Source organism: Cricetulus griseus (assembly GCF_003668045.3).
Source record: "Cricetulus griseus strain 17A/GY chromosome 1 unlocalized genomic scaffold, alternate assembly CriGri-PICRH-1.0 chr1_0, whole genome shotgun sequence".
Lineage (NCBI taxonomy): Eukaryota > Metazoa > Chordata > Mammalia > Rodentia > Cricetidae > Cricetulus > Cricetulus griseus.
The window spans coordinates 40,597,525-40,616,461 of record NW_023276806.1 but is presented as its reverse complement, the minus strand read 5'-3'; positions in this window follow the sequence as shown (position 1 = coordinate 40,616,461).

Genomic DNA, 18,937 nt, shown 5'->3' with positions numbered 1-18,937 from the left:
TCTGGCAAAAACAACTTAAGGAAGAAATAGTTTTGCTAGTTTTTGGTTCTTGTTTATTAGCTCCCGACTCCAGTTTAAAGTCACTCACTTCAGGGAGTCAAAGGGGCAGGTACTTGAAGCAGCTAGTCATGTCCTCAGTCAAGTACAGAGAGAAAACTAATATGCATGCTGGTGCATGGTTAGCAGTCTCCTTTTCATTCAGACCAGGATCCTCTGTCCAAGAGATGGGGCTATCCACAGTGCATGGATCTTTGCACCTCAATGAACACATTCAAGACACTCTCAGTTCAAGCATAATCCACCACTGTAGGGGAGTCAAGATGGCAGACTTTGCAACAGCTGGCTGTGTTGCATCACTAAAAAGACAAACTCAGTGGATGGTGAATGCTCAGCTAGCTTCATCCTTTTTATGTAACCCACTATCCAAATCCAGGAAATGGCGCTGTCCTCTCCAGGGCATGTCTTTCCAGCTCAATTGACATAACAAGACAATCTCTCACAGAGACTGACAAGGCATTCTCAGAGGCATACCTAATGTAAATTCTCTCTCACAGATGTACCTGGTGGGACCTGGAGGCTTGTCTCCTCTGTAAATCAAGATCCTGTCAGGTTGACAATATTAACCACCACTGTTAGCTGGTTCTATTTATGATGCCATGCTTTGTATTATAAAAGAACAACTTGTGTATCATACCAGATAAGTCAAATGAGACAGGTCTTCATTTTCAAATGGGAAATGCATAGCATATGGTATAGGCTGCTGGGATTATAGCCATACCATTTTTGATATCTTTGTATTTATTCTGAATTCTTGGTGATAATCATAAAATGCTGAACACATATGGACATAGCAGCTGGGCTGTCATCAACTGAAACTATAATACTGTTCATTTTAACAATATATATTTTAAAAAATAATTATTACTGTATTTCAACTCCCAGTTAGTTTTTCATTCTATCTAGTTCATTCCAACTCAAGAAATTTCCAGGAAAAGTGTGCTGATAACTGAAAAAAACATGAAGCTAATTATCTTCTGTCCAGTTTAATCTATCTTGTATCTAATAATTTCAGTCTACTGTTTATATCTGTTCTAGGTAGGGCTTCCATTGCTGTGATAAAGCACCATGACAAATGCAAGTTAGGGAGGAAAGGCTTATTTGGCTTACACTTCCATATTACAGTTCATCAAGGAAGGAAGCCAGGACAAGAATGCAAATAGGGCAGGACCTGGAGGCAGACGCTGATGCAGAGGCCATGGAGAGGTGCTGCTCACTGGCTTGCTTCCCATGACTTGCTCAGCCTGCTTTCTTGTTTTGTTTTGTTTTTTTTCAGCCTGCTTTCTTATGGAACCCTGGACCACCAGCCCAAAGATGGCACCACCCACAATAGGCTGAACTATCTCCCATCAACTGCTAATTAAGAATATCCTTTACAGTGGGGTTTTATAGAGGCATTTTCACAATTGAGACTCCTTTCTATCTGATGACTCTAGCTTATGTCAATTGAATAAAACTATCTAGAACAATATCCCATGTAAACTTTGATGTGTATATATTGATTTTAATATATATGTATATACCTGCATGTATACATACATATATAATATATATGTTATATATGTACATATAATTCTGGGTAATTGGCCAATAAATCACTTATGTTTCTGTTGTTACACTACACTTCTGGTTAACACTGTACTTCTGATATTTATATCAAATAAAGTTATAATCCTTATTTCAGAATGTGAGGTGACCTTATTGGAAATTGGGTAGCTCAGATGTAAAATTATTAAATGATCAAATTGATATTAAAATAAAACCATACTGTAGTAGGATATGTCCTATACCAATGTGATTGGTATCTCTATAAAATGGAGTAATTTAGATAAACACAAAGAGGAAGAGAGATGTAAAGGTGAAGGCAGAGATCACAGTAATAAAGATCATTTCTAAGAAAGCCAATACCAGTGAATCATCAAAAGGTAAGTGAGAAAAATATACTGTCATATCCTCAGAAGAGGCCAATTATCATGACAACTGGGTTTAATTTGTTTTGAGAAAGAGTCTCATTTCGTTCTCCAAATTGATCTCAAATTCCAGGACTCAGGCTATCCTGTAACCTTTGCCTTCCCAGTTCTAGGAACTTCAGGAGAGTGGGATACCATGCTCAGTCCCTGTACTGAGTTTGGAACATCCTGTAGACTTGTGAGACAATAAATTTCCACTGTTTGTGCAAACTGGTTTGTGGTTCTCAGCCCTAATAATCTAATGTAAGTGTTTACCCCCCAAGGTAACCTAGGCTAGTGGGAAAGGGACAAGCATCAAGTGTTTGTGTTGACTTCCCTACTGCTAGCTCTGTGATTGAGGTCTTGCTATCTGAACTTGCCACATCATTCAGGGTATTGTAGCAGAGAGAATACAAATCTCTGCCTCCAGGAATGAATTTATTTGGGTTTTATATTACATATCCCTCAAGTTCATGTGGAAGCACTGGTCTATTTAATACCTCTCTTACAGTGAGATCTAGTCTATCAGAATGCTGTTTGGAACATACGTACCAGCTGTGGCAGGGGAAGTGGCTTGGTTGATGCATGCTGGGATTATATACTCTGCTTCAAATTGTATCACTTTTGCAAACAGTTCATTTGACAGAGCAAATTCTATAGCCATGCTCAGAAGCAGTGATATAGGGGAAGGGATAGAAAGACCAAGCATTCTTAAATAATCCAGTGACCATCTGTCAAAACTGATACATAAATAAACAGAACCAATTAATCAAATCCTCCATTCAACCACATTATCTAACCCCTATCATGAGACAGGAGCTCTCACAGATTTAAGTACCAAATAGCAAGGTATAAAGCTAAGCTTGTGTTACCGGAAGAAAATTTGCATTGTTTCAGGGGATTCAGAAAATTTAAAAGGAGCATAAGTATACACTATTATTTGACCTACTCATGAGTATCATGAAGCAGAGGTAAAGCAGAGACATGGGCCTGAGAAGGCAGAGGCTGGGTAGTTACTCTAGGCAGTAAATGAAATTTTCCTAACCTAGTGATTACATGTGTAAATACCTCACAAACTTTTTTTTTAACTTTCCCCTCTAGACAACACCAACATTAGCATCAGCAAAGGAGACTCAAAGTGACCATTTAAACAATTTGACTATAAAACACAGAAAAACCAGATTAAAAAATCCTAATTTTAAATAGGACACAGTGTTAACTAAATACAAACCTAGATTTCTGTTGGCAGTGTCAATCTCTCTGGAATGCAATTTGGCACTATGTTTCATGAGCCACTAAAATGCTCAAACCTCTTTCCTTCTGTAATTTCATTCCTGTGACTCTGTCCCCAAAGTAATATAATTTAATAATCACAGAGATGATTTTTGCAGTGTTATTTATGACAGAAGAAACAATCTAAATATATGGCAATAGGGGAGTGGTTAAATAGATTATGGCTTACCAATTATGCAGAATACTATGTAGACATTAAATTATAATTATGCACATTATGTTGCAATGTGAAAAAATGTTTATGATATAATTTAAGTTTTAAAAGATGCAAATTATGCCCTGTGATTACTGTTATGTAAAAAATCATGTATGTAAATGTGTGAGATTAACAAGAATGAAGAAAAGTGAAATGTAGAGTGTTTGAATTTGTAGTGATTAAAACACACATTTTAGGAGTTGAGTCTGGGCGCTTCTCTTCCCCTAACCTCCCCCATCACCCACTGCCTGCTTCTTCCTGAGCCTCCCCCTGGACAACAGTGGGTCTGCCCAACCAGAAGACCCGCCCTGAGTCTGGACACACCTCACCCTTGTCCTCCCCCTCCCTCTGTCCTCTGCCTGCTGTCTGAGAGAGGGAGAGACTCCACCTGCACCCATTGGAAAAAGAGATGGGAAGATGACAGAATAAGAACACACTCAACAACAGAAAAACCAATGTGACACTACCAGAATCTAGGGACTCCACAAAAGCAAGATCTGAAAAACCCAAGGCAGAGGATCAAGAACAGATGGACCTTAAAAATTATCTTATGAAGATGATAGAGACCCTTAAAGAGAAAACAAGAAAAACCCTTAAAGAAATAAAAGAAAAACACAAGCAAAAAATTACATGAAATGGAGGAAAAGACAAACCAAAGAATTCAAGAAGTAAACAAATCTCTTAAAGAATCTAAAGAAAGCCAAGAAAAACAACCAAGAAAGTGAAGGAAACAATTCCAACAGTTCATGGTTTGAAAGCAGAATTAGAAACAATAAGGAAAACACAGAATGAGGGAATGCTGGAAATAGAAAAGCTGGGTAAATGATCACGAACCTCTGATGAAAGCATAACCAATAGAATTCAAAAGATGGAAGAGAGAATTTCAGATGTTGAAGACTCATTAGAGGATATACAGTCATCAACCAAAGAAAATCTCGAGTCCAACAAGTCCCTAACACAAAATATCCAGGAAATATGGGACACTGTGAAAAGACCAAACCTAAGAATAATAGGTATAGAAGAAGGTAAAGAAATTCAGCTCAAAGGTACAGAAAACATATTCAACAAAAATCATAGAAGAAAACTTCCCCAACCTAAAGAAGGATATGCCTATGAAAGTACAAGAAGCTTACAGAACACCAAATAGATTGGACCAAAAAAAGATATCCCCTCACCTCATGATAATCAAAACACCAAACTTACAGAATAAAGACAAAATATTAAGAGCAGCAAAAGAAAGAGGCCAAGTAACATATAAAGGCAGACCTATCTGAATTACACCTGACTTCTCAATGGAAACTTTGAAAGCCAGAAGATCCTGGATAGATGTTCTACAAACGCTAAGGGAACTTGGACACAAGACCAGACTACTGTATCCAGCAAAGCTTTTAATCACTATAGATGGAGAAAACAAGATATTCCATGACAAAACCAGATTTAAGCAATACATATCCACAAATCCACAAATCTACAGAAAGTTCTGGAAGAAGAACTCCAATGCAATGAAGATAACTATGCTCAAAAAACCATAGGCAATAGATAATCCCACATTACTAAACACCAAAAAAAGTGGGGAAATTCACTGACAATAACACCACCACCAAAAAATCTAAAACAAAAAGAATCAACAATCAATGGTGATCAATATCTCTCAATGTCAATGGTCTTAACTTGCCTATAAAAGGATACAGGCTAACAGAATGGATATGAAGACAGAATCTTCTTCTCCTGCATACAAAAAACACATCTCAACTTCAAAGACAGACAATACCTCAGAGTAAAGGGTGGGGAAAAGATTTGCCAATCAAATGGACCCAAGAAACAAGCTGATGTAACAATCCTAATATCTAACAAATTAGACTTCAAACTAAAATCTATCAAAAGAGATGAAGAAAGGCATTTCATACTTATCACAGGAAAAGTCCGTCAAGATGAGGTCTCAATCCTAAACATCTAGGCCCCCAAATACAAAGGCACCCACATTGGTAAAAGAAACATTACTAAAGTTCAAATCACACTTAAAACTCACACACTTACAGTAGGAGACTTCAACACCCTGCTCTCACCACTACATAGGACAAGCAGACAGAAACTAAATAAAAAAACAAAAGAACTAACACATGTTATGACCCAATTGGGTTTAACAGATATCTATAGAACATTCCATCCAAACACAAAAGAACATACCTTCTTCTCAGTGCCATGTGGAACCTTCTGTAAGATTGAGCAACATTGCAAGCCTACACAGATACAAAAAAAAAAAAAAAAAGAAAAAAGATACCCCCTGTATCTTATCAGACAACTACACTTTAAAGTTAGAATTCAACAACAAAACAAATTGCAGAAACCCTACAAATTCATGGAAATTGAATAATGTGCAATTGCACCATTCCTGGGTCAAGGAAGAAATAAAAAAAGAAATTAAATACTTCCTAGAATTTAACAAGAATGAAGGCACAGCATACCCAAACCTATGGGACATTTTGAAAGCACTGCTAAGAGGAAAGTTCATAGCACTAAGTGCACACAGGTAGAAACTGGAGAATAGTCACACTTGAGAATTAACAGCATAACTGAAAGCTCTAGAACAAAAGGAAGAAAACTCTCCCCAGAGGAGTAGAAGCCAGGAAATAATCAAACTGAGGGCTGAAATCAATAAAGTAGAAACTAGGAAAACACTACAAAAACTCAATGAAACAAAGAGTTGGTTTGTTGAGAAAGTCAAGATAGACAAACCTTTATCCAAACTAACCAAAAGGCAGAGAAAGAGCATGCTAAATAACAAAATCAGAAATGAAAAGGGAGACACAACAACGGACACTGAGGAAATCCAGAGAACCATCAGGTCAAACTTTGAAAACATATACTCCACAAAATTTGAAAATCTAAAGAAAATAGACAATTTTCTGGATAGATATCACTTACCAAACTTAAATCAAGAACAGATAAGCAATTTAAACAAACCTATAACTTCAAATGAAATAGAAGTAGTCATCAAAAGTCTACCAACCAAAAAAAGCCAAGGGAAAGGTGGTTTCAGTGCAGAAATCTACCAGAAATTCAAAGAAGAGCAAATACCAGTACTCCTCAAATTGTTCCTCACAATAGCAGCAGAAAGGACATTGCCAAGCTCTCTCTAAGGCTACAATTACCTTGGTACCCAAGCCACACAAAGACACAATGAAAAAAGAGAATTACAGACCAATATCCCTCATGAACATGGATGCAAAAATATTCAACAAAACACTGGCAAATCCAATCCAAAAACACATCAGAGAAATCATCCACCATAATCAAGTTGGCTTTATCCCAGGAATGCAGAGATGGCTCAACATATGAAAATCTATCAATGTAATCCACTATACAAACAAACTGAAAAAGGAAAACCACATGATCATCTCGCTAGATACTGAAAAAGCCTTTAACAAAATCCAACATCCCTTCATAATAAAGGTCTTGGAGAGATCAGGAATAACAGGACATACCTAAACATGATAAAAGCAATATACAGCAAACCAACAGCCAACAACAAACTAAATGGAGAGAAACTCAAGGTGATTCCTCTAAAATCGGGAACAAGACAAGGCTTTCCACTCTCTCCATACCTCTTCAATATTGTACTTGAAGTTCTAGCTAGAACAATAAGACAACAAAAAAAGATCAAGGGGATACAAATTGGAGAGGAAAAAGTCAAACTCTCACTATTTGCAGATGATATGATAGTTTACATAAGTGACCCGAAAAAGTTGACTAGGGAACTACTACAGATGATTAAACACCTTCAGCAAAGTAGTCCGATAAAAGATTAACTAAAAAAATCAGTAGCCCTACTATATACAGATGATAAATGTGCAGAGAAAGAAGTCAGAGAAACATCACCCTTTACAATAGCAACTAACAACATAAAATATCATGGGATGACACTAACCAAAAATGAGAAAGACCTGTATAGTAAGAACTTTGAGTCTTTAAAGAAAGAAAAGAAAGAATATAGCAGAAAATGGAAAATCTCCCATGCTCTTGGATACTTAGGATCAACATAGAAAAATGGCAAACTTGCCAAAAGCAATCTACAGATTCAATGCAATTCCCACCAAAACCCTAACACAATTATTCACAGACATTGAAAGAACAGTACTCAACTTCATATGGAAAAACAAACAAACAAACAAAAACAGGATAGCCAAAACAACCCTGTACAACAAAGGAACGTCTAGAGGAGTCACCATTCTTGATTTCAAGCCCTTTTATAGAGCCATAGTCCTGAAAACAGCTTGGTATTGGCACAAAAGTAGACAGGTTGACCAATGGAATCTAATTAAAAACCCTGATATTTACCCACGCACCTATGAACACCTGATTTTTGACAAAGAAGGTAAAGTTTTGCAATGGAAAAAAAGAAAGGATTTTCAACAAATGGTATTGGCATAACTGGATTCGGACATGTAGAAGATTGCAGATAGATCCATATCTATCGCCATGAACAAAACTTGAATCCCAATGGATCAAAGACCTCAACATCAACTCAGCCACACTGAACCTCCTAGAAGAGAAGGTAGGTAGTACCCTATAGGAGACTGCTTTCTGAACATAACAACAGTAGCACAAACATTGAGATCAACAATTAATAAATGGGACCTCCTGAAACTGAGAAGCTTCTGTTAGGCAAAGGACACAGTCAACAAGACAAAAAGACAGCCCACGGATTGGGAAAAGATATTCACCAACCCCATATCCGACAGAGGGCTGATTTCCAAAATTTACAAAGAACTCAAGAAGCTAGTCTCCAAACCACCAAACAATCCAATTAAAAAGTGGGATACAGAACTAAATAGACAATTCTCAATAGGGGAATCTAAAATGGTTGAAAGACACAGAAGAAAGTGTTTAAAATCCTTAGCCATCAGGGAAATGAAAATCAAAACAACAATGACATACCATCTTAAACCTGTCAGAATGGCTAAAATCAAACGCACCAATGATAGTTATGCTGGAGATGTTGTGGAGAAAGGGGAACACTTCTTCACTGCTGGAGGGAGTGCCAACTCCTACAGCCAATTTGGAAATCTGTATGGCGATTCCTCAGGAAAATGGGAATCAGTCTACTACAAGATCCAGCAATTCCACTCTTAGGCATATACCCCAAAGAAGCACATTCCTACAACAAGGACATATGTTCAACTATGTTCACAGCAGCATTATTTGTAATAGCCAGAACCTGGAAGCAACCTAGATGCCCCTCAACTGAAGAATGGATAGAGAAAATGTGGTACATTTACACAATGGAGTACTATTCAGCAGAAAAAAAATAGAATCTTGAAATTTGCAGGCAAACGGATGGAACTCGAAGAAACCATCCTGAGTGAGGTATCCCAGTCACAAAAAGATAAACATGGTATGTACTGACTCATATGATTCTTAGACATAGAGCAAAGGATTACCAGTCTACAATCCATACTGCCAGAGGAGCTAGGATACAAGCAGAACCCCAAGAGAAGATTGCATAGTCCCTAGAAGAAGGGGAGGGGGAAAAGAACCCCTGAACATAGTGGGAGCACGGGGGCATTGGTGGAGAGAAAGGAGGTGTGAAGGGAAGAAGGGGAGCAGGGAGGAGAACAAGAGGACTGAGACTGGGGAGGAATAGAGGAGGGCAAGAAAGGAGATGCCTTGATAGAACGAGACAGTACAGGTTTGGAGAGAGGTTTGGCACAGGGGAAATGTTAGGGGATCAATAGGGAAGACCCCAACTAATAATCCAAGCAATGGTTGAGTAAATGCCTTTAATGCCCTTCCCCCATAATGAGATTGGTGTCTACCTTGGTTAGCATTCCAAAGTCTTCACCCAGTAACTGTTGGAAGCAGAAACAGGCACGCACAGCTAAGGACTGAACCGTACTACTGGAATTCAGTTGTGGAGAGGGAGGAGGGATGAGCAAAGGAGCCAAGACAGGGCTGGAGAGACCTGCAGAAACAATGGACCTGACCTAGTGAGAGCATGGAGACCCTAGACATAAAGCTGCAGAAACAGCAATTGCCAGCTAGGAGGCCAGGACAGTCTATGGGACCTCTGACAGTGGAACCAGTCTTCAACCCTAGAGCACAAATGGACTTTGGGAGCCCATTCCCTATGGAGGGATACTGTTGCAGCCCAGATAAAGCAAGGAGGCTCTGGGCCCTCCCCCAAAATGATATGACAGACTTTGAAGGTCCCTGGTGGAGGGCCTCACTGTCCCTGGGGAGGAGTAGGAGAATGTGTTGGGGGGTTTGGTGGGGAACATGGGAGGATGGGAGGGCAAGGGAATGGGGGGATGGATATGTAAATATGAGTGGCAATTAAAGAATTTAAATAAAAAAGAAAGGAAAAAATTTTAATGTTTTCTTTACCTCTATCAAAAGTTTGAGATGTACTACTATAGTATTACTTCTGTAGTGAGTTCACAATTGTAACTAAGAAAGCCATGGAAAATAAGGCTCTCCATGTAACCTACTTTATGAGAATTGAAATCCTAATTTGTGCAAAACCTAATCTGATTGATTTGTCATGTAGTAATTTATGATCCTAAGAAAATCACTGATGTAATTGCAATGTTAAAACTATTAGACAATGATTTTTGTCTTAAACAAATATGCTAATACTCAAATTCAGGTCATGACATATTCAGGCATAACAAAATATTTCTCATATATTACCCTAAAATTGGAATTTTAAAATTTTAGGTACTTGATATCTACACTTGTGATTTCTTTATTTTTGAAGTTATAATATAATTGTAAAAATTTCCCTTCCCTTTTCTCCCTCCAAACTCTCTCATGTACCCCCCTCTTTGCTCTCTTTCAACTTCATGGCCTCTTGTATTTATTGATTGTTGTTACATACATATATGTATATGAATACACACTTTTACTCTTAAATATAACCTGTTCATCTCACATACTTTCCTGCATGTGTGTTTTCAGAAGTGACCACTTGATATTGTATAATCAATTATTATGTTCTTCCCAAGGGAACACTGTTCATCCTGATCCCAGTATCCCTTAGTTGCCTTTGTATAGAGTTGGGGCTTTGGATGCAAATCATCTCAGTTTTCATTCTTAAAAGAAAATTATGAACTGAAGTATGCTTTTTCCTCAATGGATAAATTATTGTCCCTAGGGGACATCTGACAATACATAGAATGTCCTTGTCACAACTTGGGAACAGGCAACTATTATCAAGGCATCCAGTGATTAGAGGTCAGGTGTGTTACTACTAAACATCCTACCATGGCCTGGACAGCTCCAGATTAACCCCCATTACACTGTCAGAAACAACAAAGCATGAGCATTAAGGCTGAAAAAATCAGTGGTGATTTGTGGGATGAGCATGAGCTGCACTGTGGAGGAACCTAATGTGTAGTGTTCTTTCTACTATTAAGAAAGATGGCCTCTAGCTAGTTATATAAATCCTGTAGTGAAAGTTGCTTATGAATGCCTATGTAGTGTTTACCCAACTTCACAGACTGGTTCTGAGAGTAAAAAGGGAGACACAACCTGGCAGTATTTATGAGCTAGAAGAAGAGGAGAAGAAACAGAAGAGGAGGAGAAAGAAGGGCAATGCTAACCTAACTGTCTATTAGATCATTAAGTTCCATAGTCTTTGGTTCTGATTAACTTCTTTGGTGTGTGATGATTTTTTTTCTTTTTTTTTTTTTTGAGGGTTTTCCTATGGCTTTGGAGGCTGTCCTGGAACTGCTTGTAGACCATGCTGGTCTCGAACTCACAGACATTCACCTGCCTCTGCCTCCCAAGTCCTGGATTATAGGCACGCACCACCACTGCCTGGCTGGTGTGTGATATTTTATGTATTTGCAAGGATTTCTATAATAGAGATTAGTTTAAAATTAAAAATAAAAGGAACAACAAGAAGAAGCTACATGAACATTATCACAATATTTTTGAAACTCTCTATTGACGGTGATTATGAAAGAAAGTGAAGAAATGGGGGGGCAGTCATAGCCATATTTTCTTTTTCTATTTTAATTTATCTTGTCTCACCAAAGAATATTGCTGCAAGACATAACAAAATAATGTCATCTTACTACTTTTACATAAATTGATATGGCTTTTTAAAATCAGTTGCCTGGTCCTGTCTATGTCATGCAGTTCTTCATCATCTAAGTCACTGACTTTAGCTGCAATTATGCCCAGGATCCTTTGGTGACCATCTGTGCTCCACCTTAGGCTATTACTTACCAGCTCCAATATATTACCCATATTGTTAATTTCATACCACCCCCTTACTCAGCCAAATGGTGTATAACCCATCCATTTTTCCACTTCAACTGCTATGATTCATATACTCAGAAGCAACTGGTGGCTAAGGAAAATTGCACACAGCAGCTATACCCCAATTACAACAAGGAAAATCAAAGTGTGTATCTTGTTTTTTTCTACTATTCACTAAGAATATCTACCTTTTATATAGGGATTCCTGGGAGAAACAGTTGACTCTAGTTCTGAGGCAGGAAATACTCATATATTAAGAAGATGTAAACACGCTTAGAAGAGGGAAGTACTACCCTTCCCACAACCCCACTTATTGGCTTATTGATGGAGGTTCCTAGAACACAGGACAGAGTAACAAGAGAGAAGAATGCAAGTTGAGACCATGAGACATGGGAACCATTAAAATGAAGAAAGTTTGTATGTTTTTATAGTTATGTTTAAGGGAGCTTGTAGAGTTCTAGAACAACACAGATACACAATGGAATATGATCTCCTGGTAAGAAGCTGTGGGAGACTCACCAAGGCTCATGGCTTTGAAGACAAAGTGATTCTTTTCTCTGCTTAGGGAAAGTGTCTCTGAATGAGGGTCTATGACTTGTTTGAGGGGAAAGGTGAAGGAGAATGGAAGAATGGCCTTTCTGCTTTTGCTGTTTGTTCAAATGACAAGGCCATGGTGGAGGTAGTATATTCTGAACCCTATCACACATGATGAAAGTACATCAAAATGACATAGGATCCAGCTAAAATATTCCCCAGTTGCCAAAGTTAGAATAATAAGAAGATGGAATTAAAAAATAAGATGTTGTAATGCAATTCCAAATTTAAAATTAATGGTAAGGATCCCATACCAACAGAAATAAATGATAAATAAGTAAAAATATGGGGAGAAAATAGACAAATTCTGCAGCTTAACTGTGAGTAATTTAGGTAGTGTCAAGATCAGGCTGTGCCCTGCTCTAAGTCACTCCATATTATGTAAAAAAGTGGCTTCAGGCTGTGCCTGTCTTCAGAAACTCCATCTTATAAGCAACATTTATCTCAATTTTTGATGCAAATACAGAGGCAGGCTGACTGATTCTCACCGTGCATGCAAACACCATGACCCATGAAACACAGGCTGATAGTTAACGTATTTCTGAAAGTATAGAGGGGACCACACTATACACCAAGCAAATTCAGCTGGGACAATATAAACACATAGACACATTTGAGCCATGTTTACAAAACCACAGTGAAAATATATCAAACACACCATACCAAAAAAGGGTACAAAACCATTTCTTGGAATTAACAAGGAGACTACCTAATATAGTATTCTTATAGGAACAAATGAGACCAGTCATCCAAACACTCAGTGTGTCCATCAAGAGATGAACAGATAGAGAGTTCCTGACTATCTTCAAGGCTTCAGCTCAGTACAGGCCCCACTGCTGAATCTATCTGATACACATCAGTACCTGGCCCTTCACTTTAACTCTAGGGCCTCCATGGTCCTTCACTTCATGTTTATAGCTCAACTCAACCCTGATGCTTGACTCAAACCTTTGAATCAGAAACTTGAGTCAGTGATAACATCTCCAGCTACTCTCTAATGGGTTTACTGTACCCCCATCTATACACAGACTCTTTTTGAACCTCTCAGTCTTCAACTTCTGGTATTCAGTAGCTCAGTAAGGCCTTACTGAACCATTCTACAATGTACATATTTTATATAATGTAATATGCAACATATACATATTACATGATACATTATACATATATGTCTATGAGCATACATACATAAATATATACACATACATGTATGTGTATGTATTCATAGAGAGAGATACGTGCTGTTTGATGTATAATGTGTGAAATGAGAGTAAATGCTAATAATTAAGATTGGAATAAAGTCTGTGTTTTCCAGGAGCCAAATATCGAGGGCATTTGGGATGTCAAATTGAAGTCAGTGAAACCAATGTTTCTGACATAATATGCTCATGATTGGCAGATACTCCAGCTGAAGAGATATTGGAGTATCATTTCCTGCTCTTTAAGTATTCCCTTCACATATCACATAGTGAATTCCATTCTGAGTGTGGTATGGAAAAAAGTAACTATAGAGAGAAGAAAAGTTACAAATACTTTTTTGCCTTGGTGAACAAAATAAATCCTAGTGGTCATAAGTTGTGTTTATAGGATATTATTGTATATGTATTGAAATGGGTCTTTAGTAATGACCTCATATGCACTCTACTCACCAGGAAAATAATCAAGCAGAAATCTACTGAGAGGCATTTTATAAAATATCATCTGACTAGATTTATTCCTCAAAGCTATGAAGATTATCCAAAATAAGGACAATTTAGAAAACAATTATAACAGAGAAGAGTCTAAGGAGATGAAGTGGTAATTGAAACAGAGTATCCTGGGTACAGTTCTGGAACTGAAGAAGGACATGAGGCACAAATAAGGACACCTGAGTTAATCATAATTAGTTAATAACTCAGTATCATCATCATCTAGCTCTTGAGTGGTCAAACATGAAATATGCTTATTGAAATTGCTTATAGTAGGAAATACTGAGTCTGCAGTACAAGGAAATTCTCTTTCATTGTGTTTAAAGCAGTTTTGCCATTCAACATGCAAAGGCTTTCCAAACAGTTAATGAGATATGATGAAGGTTTGAAAGTTTTGGACAGTAACAAGATTCTGATTGCCTGAGTGACCACCTTTGTTATGTCCTGTGGGCATGAAACAGTTAAGTAGCAATGTCCCAGCTAGATGGCACTGTGTTTTAAGCAAATATGTTTTAAACCTCACTATAGTAACCGTGCTGGGAAATTTGCTGCACAGACCTGGCCTCCAAAGAGTAAGGGCCAATTATTGAAGCTAGAAATGAATGAAGCTTGATAAGCATATTGCTAAATTTCACAAATTGTGATGCAGGTGCCTGTTCAGCTTTGAATTCCAGATAAATAATGAACAACTTTAAAAAATGTCCCAAATAGCTCATGGCTTGATTATACTAAAAACATTCATCATTTATCTGAAATTTAAACCAAGTAGCCATTCCTTCTTTGGGTGTCTCCCTTAAATAGCGAGCCTAGCACCTCTCTGACAAAATACCACAAAGAAAATCCATGCCCCAGTTCCTCTTCCTCTTCAAAACCTGCATTCCTCCTACTGGTCCTCCAATTCCCAAGTTTCTGTGGAAATTGCTGCCACATAGAGCAGCATCTCCTGAGGCACAAATGCTGCACTATAAATAAATCTGGCATCTGTCAGCCATCTCTCCATTCTTGCAGTCACCTTGGCTTTAGTTGAGTACTGTCACTCTGGGTTCCAGGCAATATAGGAACCTCCACCATGACCTGTTTCCTCTACTCAGGTTTGAGTTCTTTCTCTGAAGATTGCTGATTCATCCAGAAATGCTGTCACTGTGGCTAAAGCACTAGAGCCTATCTTCACAAGCACTAGACAGAAGGATTCTTTAGACCTGTTGCACATATACTTTCTCACACACATGCCTGATGGGGGAAAGTACTTCTGTGTATCTTAACTTATTGGTTGTTTAATAAAGTTCTGTTTGGCCAATGAAACAGCAAGTTAGACAGGAGTAGGAGACAAAGAGGATTCTGGGAAATGTAGTAGAGAAGTGGTGATCCAGGCGGGAAGTGACATAGCAAAGAGACTCATATTTGAGCAAGAAGAAACAGGAAGCTCCTCTTTTTCCCTTTGCATCCTCCAGGATGTGAGCCACCGGCAAGAAAGGGTCCCAGCAAAAGGCATCCTCTATAAAGATAAGTCTTATAATATATATAGATTTATGATAATTAAGACTGAGCTAGCAGATGAGAAGTCCTAGTCATTGGCCAAGCAGCTTTGAACCTAATACAACTTTCTGTGTATTCATTTGGGCCCTAACTCGGGAAGGCAGCTGGTGTAAAGCACACACGTGGCAGTGGGGCTTGGGTGGCTTATGGCAGAAAGATTTATCGTAACACATGGCAGAGAAAATTTTCTTGTGTTCTAGTACCTAACCAGGTTTTAAGCACAGGACTGTAAATGAAACCAAGACTAATTGTAAAATCCAGGTCTGGCTAGTGACTGAAAATATGTGGTAGGATATTTATAAACACAATCATAGGTACATTTTACAGTGGCATTAGTAAAGGCTGGAGAATCTGGTGGTGAATACAACAGCAACTTTAACTGGCTTACAGGCCAATGTCCACAAGCATCTACTCTATAGAACATGTGTGTGAATTGGATTTCAACTGCATTTGTAGGTGGAGCCTGTTGGTATTCCTCTCTTTCCTATGAAGGACAGATGTGTTACTAGGTGAAGCATGGTTATTCTTCTTCCTCCCAAGAAGGGTTCTCTCCCATGAAGTTTCACACTTCCCTAGAAATGACTCTTTATGATCAATATTTATCACTTAATAATAATTAATTTTATTCTACCTAATGGAAAATATATTATTTTCTTCTTCTTCTTTAATATAAGGAACCTGAAATGAGAAGCAACCCATAAACTTGAGAATCAAGTCTCCTATGCTTCACTTTCTTTAGCTGATTCAAAAACTCACCAAGATCATCCCTGCTTTCACCCTTGCTGTGGTCATTGTCTAGGGAGCCTACTCTTAGGAGGAATTCCTATTGTTGCATTTAATTCAAATGTTACTCTTGAGAAAGGTCTTCTCAGGTCCATTTCTACAACAGTTTTCACATTTGCAGAAACGACAAATGAATCAAAATCCAAGTATTTAACAGCATTCTATATTAGAGTCATGGATAACCATAAAATAACACCCCTTTAGCAACTTAGAATATTTTATAAAATATTTAGAAATACACACATCCATATCTTGAAGGGACAACAATAAAAGCTAGAGAATCTCTTGGTATAGTTAATGTTGGAAAGCTTCAAATAAATTCCCGATTTCAGCTCAGTGTATATCTGTGGATGTCTGTCTCTGCTTCCATCAGCCACTGAAAAAGGGCTCTAGGATTACATAAAGAGAAGTCATCAATATCATTTTAGGGGAAGGGCTTTTAGGTTATCCTCTCCACCATTGCCTGGATTGTCAGATCCTGTGAAGATCTTTTCCCATTCTGTGGGTGGTCATTTTGTCCTACTGACTGTTTCCTTTGCCTTGCAGAAGCTTCTCAGTTTCAGGAGGTCCCATTTATTAATTGCAGACCTCAATGTCTGTGCTACTGTTGTAATGTTCAGGAAGCGGTCTCCTGTGCCAATTTGTTCAAGGGTAATTCCCACTTTCTCTTCTAGAAGATTCAGTGTGGCTGGATTTATGCTGATATCTTTGATCCATTTGAACTTAAGTTTTGTGCATGATGACAAATATAGATCTATCTGCAATTTTCTGCATGTCAGAATCCAATTGTGCCAGCACCATTTGATGAAGATGCTATCTTTTTTCCATTGTATAGATTTAGCACCTTTGTTAAAAATGAGGTATTCAAAGGTGTGTGGGTCAATATCAGGGTTTTCAATTAGATTCCATTGGTCTATCTGTCTATTTTTGTGCCAATACCAAGCTGTTTTCAGAACTATGGCTCTATAGTAGAGCTTGAAGTCGGGGATGGTGATGCCTCCAGAAGATCCTTTATTGTAAAGAATTGTTTTGGCTATCCTGGGTTTTTTATTTTTCCATATTAAGTTGAGTATTATTCTTTCAATATTGGTGAAAAACTGTGTTGGGATTTTGATGGGGATTGCATTAAATCTGTAGATTGCTTTTGGCAGGATTGCCACTTTTACTATGTTAATTCTACCTATCCAAGCGCATGGGAGACCTTTCCATTTTCTGGTATCTTCTTTAATTTCTTTCTTTAAAGTCTCAAAGTTCTTATTGTGCAGGTCTTTCACTTTTTTGGTTAGTGTTACCCCAAGATATTTTATGTTGCTTGTGGATATTGTGAAAGGGGATGTTTCCCTGATTTCTTTCTCATTGGATTTATCATCTGTATATAGTAGATGTCATTGTTTCTTAACCCTGAGTAGTATTCAATTGTGTAAATGTACCACATTTTCTTTTTCTTCAGTTGAGGGGCATCTAAGCTGTTTCCAATATCTTGCTATTACAAACAATGTTGTTATGAACATAGTTGAGCAAATGTCCTTGTGGTATGAATGTACCCACTTTGGTTATATGCCCAACAGTGGTATTGTAGGGTCTTAAGGTAGGGTCATCCCTAATTTTCTGAGAAATTTCCATAATTATTTCCTCAGTGGCTGTACAAGCTTGCACTACCACCAGCAATGGAGGAGTAGTTCCCCTTTCTCCACATCCTCTCCAGCATAAGGTGTCAATGGTGTTTTTGATCATAGCCATTCTGATCAGTGTAAGATGGCATCTCAGATTTGTTTTGATTTGCATTTCCCTGATGACTAAGGATGCTAAGCATTTCTTTAATTGTTTTTCTGCCATTTGAGATTGTTATGTTGAGAATTTTCTATTCTCTATTGTACCCCAGTTTTAACTGGATTATTTGGTAGATTTATTTCTAGTTGCTTGAGTTCTTTTTGTATTTTGGACATCAGCCCTCTGTCAGATGTGGGGTTGGTGAAGATGTTTTCCCATTCTGTAGGGAGCAGTTTTGTCTTGTTGACAGTGTTTTGTTTTTTTGTTTTGTTTGTTTTTTTTTGTTTTTGTTTTTGTTTTTTCAGACCGATCTTATGCAGGCAGTTTCTCAATTGTTTCTTCCTTTGAGATGACTCCAACTTATGTAAGGTTGACATAAAACTAGCCAGAATACCAACTATTCTCTCAACTTTGAGAATGTTAGTTTAATGTTGAAGAGGATTCTTCTTTTTTGATACCTGGACTTGTATCTTTTCAGACTCTAAGCAAACATTAAACATGTTTAATTTTCTCAACAGTTCCATATAGTAACCTAGCTTGTTCTGGACTGTTCTTCTCCATTAAGCACTTATTTCATCTTTCTGTGTTGTACCTGCCTCCCCATATTTGTCTTTGATTGAAGGTTCACAGGAGCCATGAGTTGTTCATTAAACTAAATTCTCAAGAACCGAAACTACAAAATAGAAGACGTTTGTTAATATTATGTTGAGATAAATTACTTATTCCATTTTTTTCTTTAAGAAAATAACATAGTAACTGAGAGTTCTTGTGTGTAAAGCAAAAAAGACTGAAATTTAAATCCTAGACCT